This window comes from Pomacea canaliculata, linkage group LG8 (assembly GCF_003073045.1).
Source record: "Pomacea canaliculata isolate SZHN2017 linkage group LG8, ASM307304v1, whole genome shotgun sequence".
NCBI lineage: Eukaryota > Metazoa > Mollusca > Gastropoda > Architaenioglossa > Ampullariidae > Pomacea > Pomacea canaliculata.
The window spans coordinates 25,181,738-25,191,651 of NC_037597.1; positions in this window are offsets into that span (position 1 = coordinate 25,181,738).

Sequence of the window (9,914 nt, forward strand, 5' to 3'; positions counted from 1 at the left end):
TGTATTTCAACTGTGATTTGTAGTTGTAGTAGCATCAATGGTGGTGGTAGTTGTGGTGGTGGCATTCGACTTGGTATGGTCTTGTGTAACTTGAGGAGCAGTTGATGGTATGTGATTACAAATCAGCCTCAAACACACACCTATACTTTTAGGATCGGGATGCAGATATCAAGATTCTTCCCTGACTGTATTTTGTTCCCCTACCCCCCCCCCCCCGGCCATTTTGTTCATTTGGTTACAGCATTGTATTGTGATATATAGTTTAGATCAGCAATTAATTTTCCCAAGGGGCCGCATGAGAAACTGGGATGGCTTTAGAGGGCCGGACTAATATAGTTAACTCAGTTTTACACAATACGGTATCTATAGTATATATACTAGAGTGCGGGCCGGATCCGGCCCCCGGGCCGGCCTTTGCCCAGGTCTAGTCTAGATGCAACTTAGTCTCATGAGGGGTTTCGCGGTTAAAGGGAAGTAATCCATAATGAAACAATTCCTAAAGGTTTCAGTAGTTGCCTCCCTTATGTTTTCATTTACGCACAGAGCGATGTTTTATGATGCTTAGCTATCATTCATTCTTAAACTAAATCTTTCATAAATAAATAATGATAAATAACAAGAATAAAAATAATACTATTTCCTGCCTATAGGGGTTCCACCTTTGGGTATTCTCATCTTTAAAGTACTAATTGTCAAAATGGTTTCTAGACTTTCTACTATCTTCTCTATAAAAATTATAATAGGGTCTTTCAAGCTCAATATTACCATAATGAGCATTGACCTATTAAAGACAAGCATGAAATATTCTGGCACTGTTCTTTGGAACAACCTTTCCTCAGATCTTCAAAGAACCATGTTAATCATCTGTAAATGAAAAGTAAAGAGAAATATGTACTACTGAAAGAAAAGAAATTAACTCAAAAAAAAAAACATTTTAAAAAACATTTAATCATGCACCAAAATTAGATTTTCCAGTGATCAAAAATACTTAAGAAATTGCGCAAAGATGCACTCGTAGTCATAACTTCTTTCTGAACATAGTTATCAGAGATGTGTTCACTGCTGTGTTCACTAATATCTCCGCATTAAAAGTTTGAAATACATTTATTATAAAATCGAGGAAAACGATTCGATACAGCTGGTTTGTGACCGTGTGTATGACACGTGCTGCCTGATGATGAAGGTGAGTCAGCCTCAAGCCGCACAGTCCCAGTGATCACACTCGCGCTGCTGGGTATTCACTGTCTACACACTCACTACCTCTGCACGTGCACGTGGTGAGCAGCGAGGGCGTCCAGGCGTTAACCTTGATCGTTGGTACGGAGACCATGCATGGGAATGTGAAAAGTAGACAGGACTTTCTCAAAGTTAATGTTACACACGAATTTCTTAAAGTTCATGTTAAGGATTACTCAAATAGCTTTTAAACAAAACTGCTATAAATAATAAGTGGCAAGGTTTAGGAATAGGGAATATTAATTAAAAAATGAAAAATAAAAATCGAACCATAGAAATATGCTGATTTAAGGCAAGAAAATAACTTCGTTGTCCGTTAACTGATAATTAAAAACGTCACATGCATTCCCAGTATATTAGAATAAAGTTGGTGTCGTGTTTAAAGTCAACAATACTGGAAATAGTATCATGCAGGCAGTAAGTGCCAGACGTTAAAAAAACAAAACAAAACAAAAAAAACAACCCCCAAAAAACCCAAACAATTAACTAAATTCGTTTGATACATTGCTCTCCCCTTTATAGGAAAAAAAAGAACAAGACAGAAAAACATACAGGTGACTGAGAGCCTTTGCGCGAGTAGCTTTGATGTTTGTCCAGTCAGATTGAAACTCATACACTTAGTATGTTTATTATTCACAGACGTATGCTGCTAGGCCAGTAAATCAAGATCCAGCTTTTAAAGAGAGCAAAGTGCCTTTCACAGGCTGAAATATCTTTCGAAGTTACATAAAACCACGAGCCTTTAGTTCTGCTGGACTACTTGCAGACGAATTTTCCGCACTAAAGTAAAAATAAAAATCTAAAATAAAATAAAAATCGCTTCCGGTTTAACTATCAACATCAAGAAAAAGAGCAGACGATGCGAATTCTCGAGCTGACGGAGGTACAAATAAAGCTTAAGCTTTATGGTCTGTTGTGTTTTAAGTTTATTGGCTCTAAGTCGTGGAAAGCGGACATCGAGGATTATTGACAAACAAACAAAAAAAAATAAATAAATAAAAAAAAAATAAAAAAAAGCGGGGGGGGGGGGGGGAAGAAAAAGTAACTCAGCAACAAATTTAGTGCTAGTCTGTTCTTAACTTCAAGAATTTTATTGCAGCTCTGGATGTTAAGCTGCTAAATAGTTTGTCGAAACCTGACAGCCTACAACTTAGCGAGAGGCTATGGTCTCGGCAAACAGTCCAGAGATATACACGTCCGCGATGAAACTACTGTCAACCTGGGTATTTGCGAGTCTCACGTTCACGGTTATGATTATTCGCGGATTGGTACCAACAACTAAATGGGATTTAGTATTTTGAGTTTTGCAGCCTTCTGCCAAAAATCGCAAAAGAACTCAATTCTAAATTTCCAACACGTACTGTTGCAGTACATATTACAGCATACATAGTATTGCTATACTTTTTGTGTATTATATATGGTCGGTAGTATTGCAAATTAGAAATATTGAGAGATGTTTGCGGATTTCCAACTAATTTCCCAATGAATACCAAGGGCTGATTGTAGTTAAAGGCTTAATAGGGTACAACATCTGTTCTTAATTCTGCGCAAAGCTCAGTACCAGATATTACTTCCCAAAATTTAGGCGGACATTTATCATGCACAGGTCAAAATCGTGATGTAACGTGCACACAGCTACATCTTCATCTAATTAGTATATGGCTTGACAATATAATGTGTGTATGTATGAAAAGTTCTGGTTTATATTGTTAACCGCTTTCTGTGCATTGTAATGTATAAGGTGTGCATCTAAAAAACAGAAGGGTTTGCGTAGCCACCGTTAGATTGGGAAATAGTGTTATGCATATGCATTCAGCTTTTCCAAATCTTGATGTTGCGATGAACGCTCGCGAATTGAAATTTTGACCTGTGTTGGTTACACAATATATACATTGGTTACACACTATATACAAAGTGTCAAACAAACATAAATTAGAATTTAAATACTACTATTTTCTTCTCACTTTCGGTTGAGTACAAATCCATGCTGAATTGAATAACCTGCAGCCGACTTCAACATGGCTCTTGATCAACTGAACTACTTTCAAACATAATGAAATATCTATGTTTGACTTCTTCCCCTTCTGCTTTCAGCTGTTAAAGGGAAGTAATCCATAGGGAACAATTCCTAAAGGTTTCAGTAGTTGCTTCCCTTATATATTCATTTACGCAGAGCTATGCGTTTTATTATGCTAACACTACTTGTGTCCGCTTAGTAACCGGAGTTAATAACAATAGTAATCACTAGATTTTTTAAAATGTCTCATTGAAGATTATTCTTTATTTTGTAGTCATTTTTTAGCAGGTAATATAAGAAAGAGTTCACCTAAATTTCAAAAACAGCTACAGACATAAACATCAATTATTCCCTAGCCGAATTTGCTTCACTTTGCAACAGGTGGTTACCGCTGTATTACTCGCTCCAGCCAGTGTCTAGAAATTTCCCTGAGTATAATATGGTGCCTTCTATGACTGATTAACTTCAACTGATACTAGACTCACGAGTTAAGGTGAAAGTGGAAAGATAGGCAAGACTTGCTTTGTCTTCTTATGCCGTGGCCAAGACAGGGGAGACACGCCATGGCTCTTATTGGAATTACTATTATTTATTTGTCTTTAGTTTATTCTGTAATCATGCCTGAAAGTGCCATGGGTTTGTAGTTTGCGTCAGTGCTGTTTGTGTTTGAATATATAAACAGTATATCAGATTCGTTTTATGACCGGAACTGCGGTGAAGACATCGTGTTTGTAAGGAATTTATTTGTGTATATAAATATAGGAAATTTTATTGCATCCTCCTCCTCCTATCTTTTTAGGATCAAAAATCAAATTACAGCTAAAAAGTCAAGGAAGACAATTAATGCTGGCGCATTACCTTGTAAAATTACTTTCTTGTCATTTTACCTCAATATATAAACGTAGTTGGCTGGGGTCTGAAGGATAACGGTATTGCAGAAGGTGTGAAGGGTGAAGATCATAACTACACGTTTTTGGAATTCTGAACTCTTACTTTTTTCTCCTGACATTTTGTGTGTGTGTGTGTGGAGAGAGAGAGAGAGACAAAGAGAAAGAGAGTGTATGTGCTTGTTTGTGAGTGCCATAAAGAACTGTAGAAAAAGTGGACATTGCTTATTATTATTATATACTTGCTGTGCAAGTAAATATTTTAGATTGTCTGACAATCTCCACAAAATATGTCCAACAATCGAACTCTATGCTGCTGTAAACGTCTTGCACTAAACATTGCTATTACCAGTTGTTCTTAAATGTCACTGGTAATTTCCCATTAAATTTGCCAAGTATAGCTTAATATGAGCACGATTAACAATCTACCCGAGTACTACAGATATAAAATTAGGTAAACACTTGAAATTGTCTTCTTCGTCCTTACATTAGCTTTACAAACTCTAAAACACAAAAAACCAACAAAAACCAGGACGTACTTTCTCCACTGTACCTTAGTGCCTCCAAATTTGTAAACTGCCTATAGAAGATACTTCATAAATATGTTGACAAAATAATCAACTAACCAGTAAAGCTTTTAGGCTCAGTTGTGAAAGCCACGCTCAACTGTGTGATTTCTCATCGACTCGATGCTGGAATACGTTGAGGCCAATTAAGTTCAAAAACTTTTCCCGGTACTTTGCACCTGTCAGACAATAGAGGTAAAAGTTCATTGCGTTATTTGCGGTCCATAGAAGATGAAAGGCAGCTAAAACAAGATCGTTAACATCTTTGATGTACTGATCACCATTTGCACCTTCCATAAACCTTTCTCTCAATATAACATACACAGAAAGCGGTGACGTCAGTAAGAAAAAGGTAACGGAAGTGGCTATCAACGTGACTGTCATGGACGACGTTTCTTCTCACGTGCACGTAACTTATGTGTGTTTCCTGCAGAAAACCGTTTTCTGGCCTCTTGTAGAGACTGACCCACCTTCCAGATGAGCACGGAGTTAGAGACTAAGAGAAGAAGGACAGGAGCGAGGCTAGAAAGGATGGTGTCCACCCAGCTCCAAATATTGAAGAAGAAGACGGCATACTCGATGCTAACAAACGAGTCGAAACAGGTGGCTAGAGAGATGTTTGAAGGTAAGATGACAGTAATACCATATAGCAGGTGAGAATTGATTAAAACGAAAAATGAGAGAAAGCTAATCATCAAGGTCTTGGCGAAACCTGTGGTGAAGAGGACCTTGACCTTGTGCGGCCACAAAATGCTGACCGCCTTCTGGACGGTCATGGTCACTAGAATAGACGGTGACACGTGGCCAACAAGGAAGCTTACAAACATTCGAATCTTCCAGACTAATGAATAATACACAAAGACGTTCAGTGCTGCTAGGAAGAAGAAGAGACCATCAAACCACAGGGAGGTGAGGTCGGAGATGGCCAGGCAGGTGAAGAAGACGGACATGGAGGAGTGGGAGGCACTGTACTCTCGCCGCTGTATCAACAGTATCATGATGTTGCCGAAAGTTCCGAATGCTATTAGTAGGGGCATCCCCACCTTGAATACCATCATTGTCGCTTGTCTCATCGGCGTCATCTCATCAATGATCACGTCTGCTGCCTGCGAGCAGTTTGATGTACCCGTGGTGAGCATCTCCCTTCCCTCTATGCTTGGAAACAGGTTTTGTCAATCTGTGTTTTCTTGAAGACTCATGTAGAATACATACAGTGTTGTACTTTCATAAGATTAGTCAGATGCCATTCTTACTTCAACACAGTCTATGTTTCACCAGACTGCATTGTATACTTCCTTCGAAACTATTGTCAGAAATAAGAACTTTTATAGGGTGTCCGTACAAGCTGTATAAATAATTTACACAGTATCAATTATGAAGAAGACTAATTAGTATTTGTTACAAAAGACATAGAGCACCACTGGAAAATGCCAAGCAATTAAAAAAATACAGTTAACAATACTTTTGTATCGCGGAGCTCAAGAGAAAAATATTGACAAGCTCCATAAAGCCAGCGAAACGTCTTCCTCGTAAAAGCTGCTCACGCCTTAAGTAAATAGGTTTAATGTTTGTCAGCTTAACACATAAAGAAGACATAAGTAATTCTGAAATCCTTTCTCAATAAAGTTCGTAAAAAATTTGAAAGATTTACGCAGTAAAATATTGTCACTAAACATTTGAAGAGAACTACACTGTACGTGTGTCCATAATTGATAATTTTAATAGCAACACGTTAAAGTCCTTAGAGAGGATCATAATTAAAAAGAAATTGCTTCTTATTCTACTATTATTTTTTTTCTCCCCCTCTCTGGTCTTTTTATTCGGACGAGTTACGTGATGTCAGCGACTGAGGAAGGTCAGGTTTGTTCATTATGGTTGTTATTACTCACTACTGCATATGTTCACACCTAGAGTACAAAGAACTTTAGTGTTGCAGTCTTGATAGCACACTCTATTACGAAAACCGGTTGGTAGGAACTTGTCTTGAAAGTTTAAGGGAAGGTGGAGAGATTTTTCAGAGTCTAGCAGAATGGTTCCAATGGTTTGACAATTTTTTTCCTTCGGTCTCTATGTTCTCCGTTAGTAATAGTGGTATTCGTCTCTACTTTGTTTTAGACACCTTATGAGCAGTGAACAAACAATGATACTTTTTGATAAAGATAGTTTGTGCTAGGCACAAGATAAGTTAATCATTTCCTAGACGAGTTGTTAGCTATAGACGCGACCATTAGTTCATTTTCCGTTAAAATATCAGATAAACGTGACTGATGCTAAATTTCTGTCTACGATGAACCAGATGTCTTTAGAGAGACAATTGTTAATCGAAAAGGTAGAAACTGCTTTCCCTCTAGTATATCGTGTGTTTGCTTACGTGTGCTTGTTTGTGAGTGCCATAAAGTGCTGCAGGACAAATGCATTCTGTTTATTATTCTAATTTGCCTGACATGCACTAACAAGAAAGCTCAGACAGCAAAAAAATCGTGACAACACAGGGTTTGGAATCACACTGTCAACAGTACTCTCTCTCTCTCTTTTCTCTTGCACTGAACATTCTGTTAACACGGTACTTCATTACTGGGTGGGACTCAGGGTCAAGGCCGGTGTTAGTCTCGGCTTTCCTTCAGAGAGACTCGTGTTTCCGGTCTGTTGGTTGGTAAGATTCACACACACACAAACACACAACACATCTTTTAACAAACGTAAATGATTTAAAAAAAAATGTGAAAGGTGCAAATAGCTGGATATCATACCAATAAAGCGAGACGTCGAGACCTGGCATTCATGTCGATGATTCTGTCCTTCGCCCAGCAGGTGAGAGGATCAACTCCTTGATTTTAGTTTTTGTGCTGTGGTCATGCTTCACGGGTGAAACTGGATAAGAACTGTTGGACTTCACGTTTACGTGTACTTCTGCTAAGTTTTCTCCCCTTTTCTGTTGTGCAGCTGGATTGTAAATAAATGTTATTTTGAAATGAGAGCTGTTTGGATCTATTGTTTGATTCTCCGGAGTGGTTACCGTTAATCTAGAGTGATCTCCCTTGACTGACTGAACGTAGCGAGTCCTCGCGTTGTCCTTTGTTGGACACCTTTGTGACTATTTGGGACCTTGTTCAGCACAGTAAGCTTGCCTTTGACTGAGATATTGCACTATATAAATTCACACTGCTGCTACTTCTTCTTTTTCATATTAATATTATTATTGGTGAAAACAGTAGAGCCTGTTGTGTGATATTTTTATACGATAAAATTTTAACAAACCCAAATGCGTTTTCCATAAACAAACAAATTACATTTTACAGAAAATGCTATCGTTGATTTTGCAGTCAATATTCTTGAAAATATGTTCTTATGAAACAAAAGCCTAGTTACTCACTTCTGCAATGTTTTCGACGCTTGGAAGATCCGCCATTTGACAAACGGAAACGAAAGTGAAAACCTTTTTTTTGTTACAATTGGTGTTTGCTGTGATAGGGCAAAGAGGTAACGAATGAAGAGCACTTGTCCAGTAAATGAAAGTCCGTGGCTGTTACCAGTTAGTGTTTTTAAACTTCACTGGTAATTTTTCGTTAAATTTAAAGTAGGGCTTAACGCGAGCACGATTAACAGTATGAGCATCGATATAAGACTACAATAATAGAATTGGTAATATTTGTAATTGTCTTTATATTCCTTACATTAGCTTTAACAATTCTTGAAAAAAATCAGGACGTATTTTTCTCCACTATACCTTAGTGCCTCCAGAAACGGCCTAAAGAAGATACTTTATAAAGATGTTGACAAAATAATCAACTCATCAGTACAGCTTTAAGGCTCAGTTGTGAAAGCCATGCTCAGTTGAGTGGATTTCTCATCAACTCGATGGCTGAAAAACGTTGAAGCGAATTAAGTTCAAAAACTTTTCCCGGTACTTTTTGCCTGTCAGACAATAGAGGTAAAAGTTAATGGCGTTATTGCGCATTCCACAGGAAGATGAAAGCAAGCTAAAACAAGATCATTAGCATCTGCGATGTACTGATCATTATACGCACCTTCCATAAACATTTCTCTGAATTTAACGTACACAGAAAGCGGTGACGTCAGTAAGAAAAAGGTAACGGAAGTGGCTATCAACGTGACTGTCATGGACGATGTTTTCTTCTCACGTGCACGTAACTTATGTGTGTTTCCTGCAGAAAACCGTTTTCTAGCCTCTTGTAGAGACTCGACCCACCTTCCAGATGAGCACGGAGTTAGAGACTAAGAGAAGAAGGACAGGAGCGAGGCTTGAAAGGATGGTGTCCACCCAGCTCCAGATACTGAAGAAGAAGACGGCATACTCGATGCTAACAAACGAGTCGAAACAGGTGGCTAGAGAGATGTTTGAAGGCAAAATGACAGTAATACCGTATAGCAGGTGAGAATTGATTAAAACGAAAAATGCGAGAAAACTAATCATCAAGGTTCTTGGCGAAACCTGTGGTGAAGACGACCTTGACTTTGTGCGGCCATAAAATGCTGACCGCCTTCTGGACGGTCATGGTCACTAGAATAGACGGTGACACGTGGCCAACAAGGAAGCTTACAAACATTCGAATCTTCCAGACTAATGAATAGTACACAAAGACGTTCAATGCTGCTAGGAAGAAGAAGAGACCATCAAACCACAGGGAGGTGAGGTCGGAGATGGCCAGGCAGGTGAAGAAGACGGACATGGAGGAGCGGGAGGCGCTGTACTCTCGCCGCTGTATCAACAGTATCATGATGTTGCCGAATGTTCCGAATGCTATGAGGAGGGGCATCCCCACCTGAACACCATCATTGTCGCCTTGTCTTATCGGCGTCATCTCATCAATGACCACGTCTGCTGCCTGCGAGCAGTTTGGTGTACCCATGGTGAGCATCTCCCTTCACTCTATGCTTGGAAACAGGTTTCGTCAACTTGTGTTGTTTTTTTTTAAGACTCTTGTAAAATACATACAGTGTTGTACTATCACAAGATTAATCAGATTCCATTCTTACTTCATCACAGTCGATGTTCACAAGCCTAGATTGTATACTTCGAAACCATTGTCAGAAATAAGAACTTTTATAGGGTGTCCGTACAGCTGTATAAATAATTTACACTATCAATTATGAAGAAGACTAATTAGTATTTGTTACAAAGGCATATGGCACCACGGGAAGCAAGCAATTAAAAAATACAGTTAACAATACTTTTGTATCGCCGAG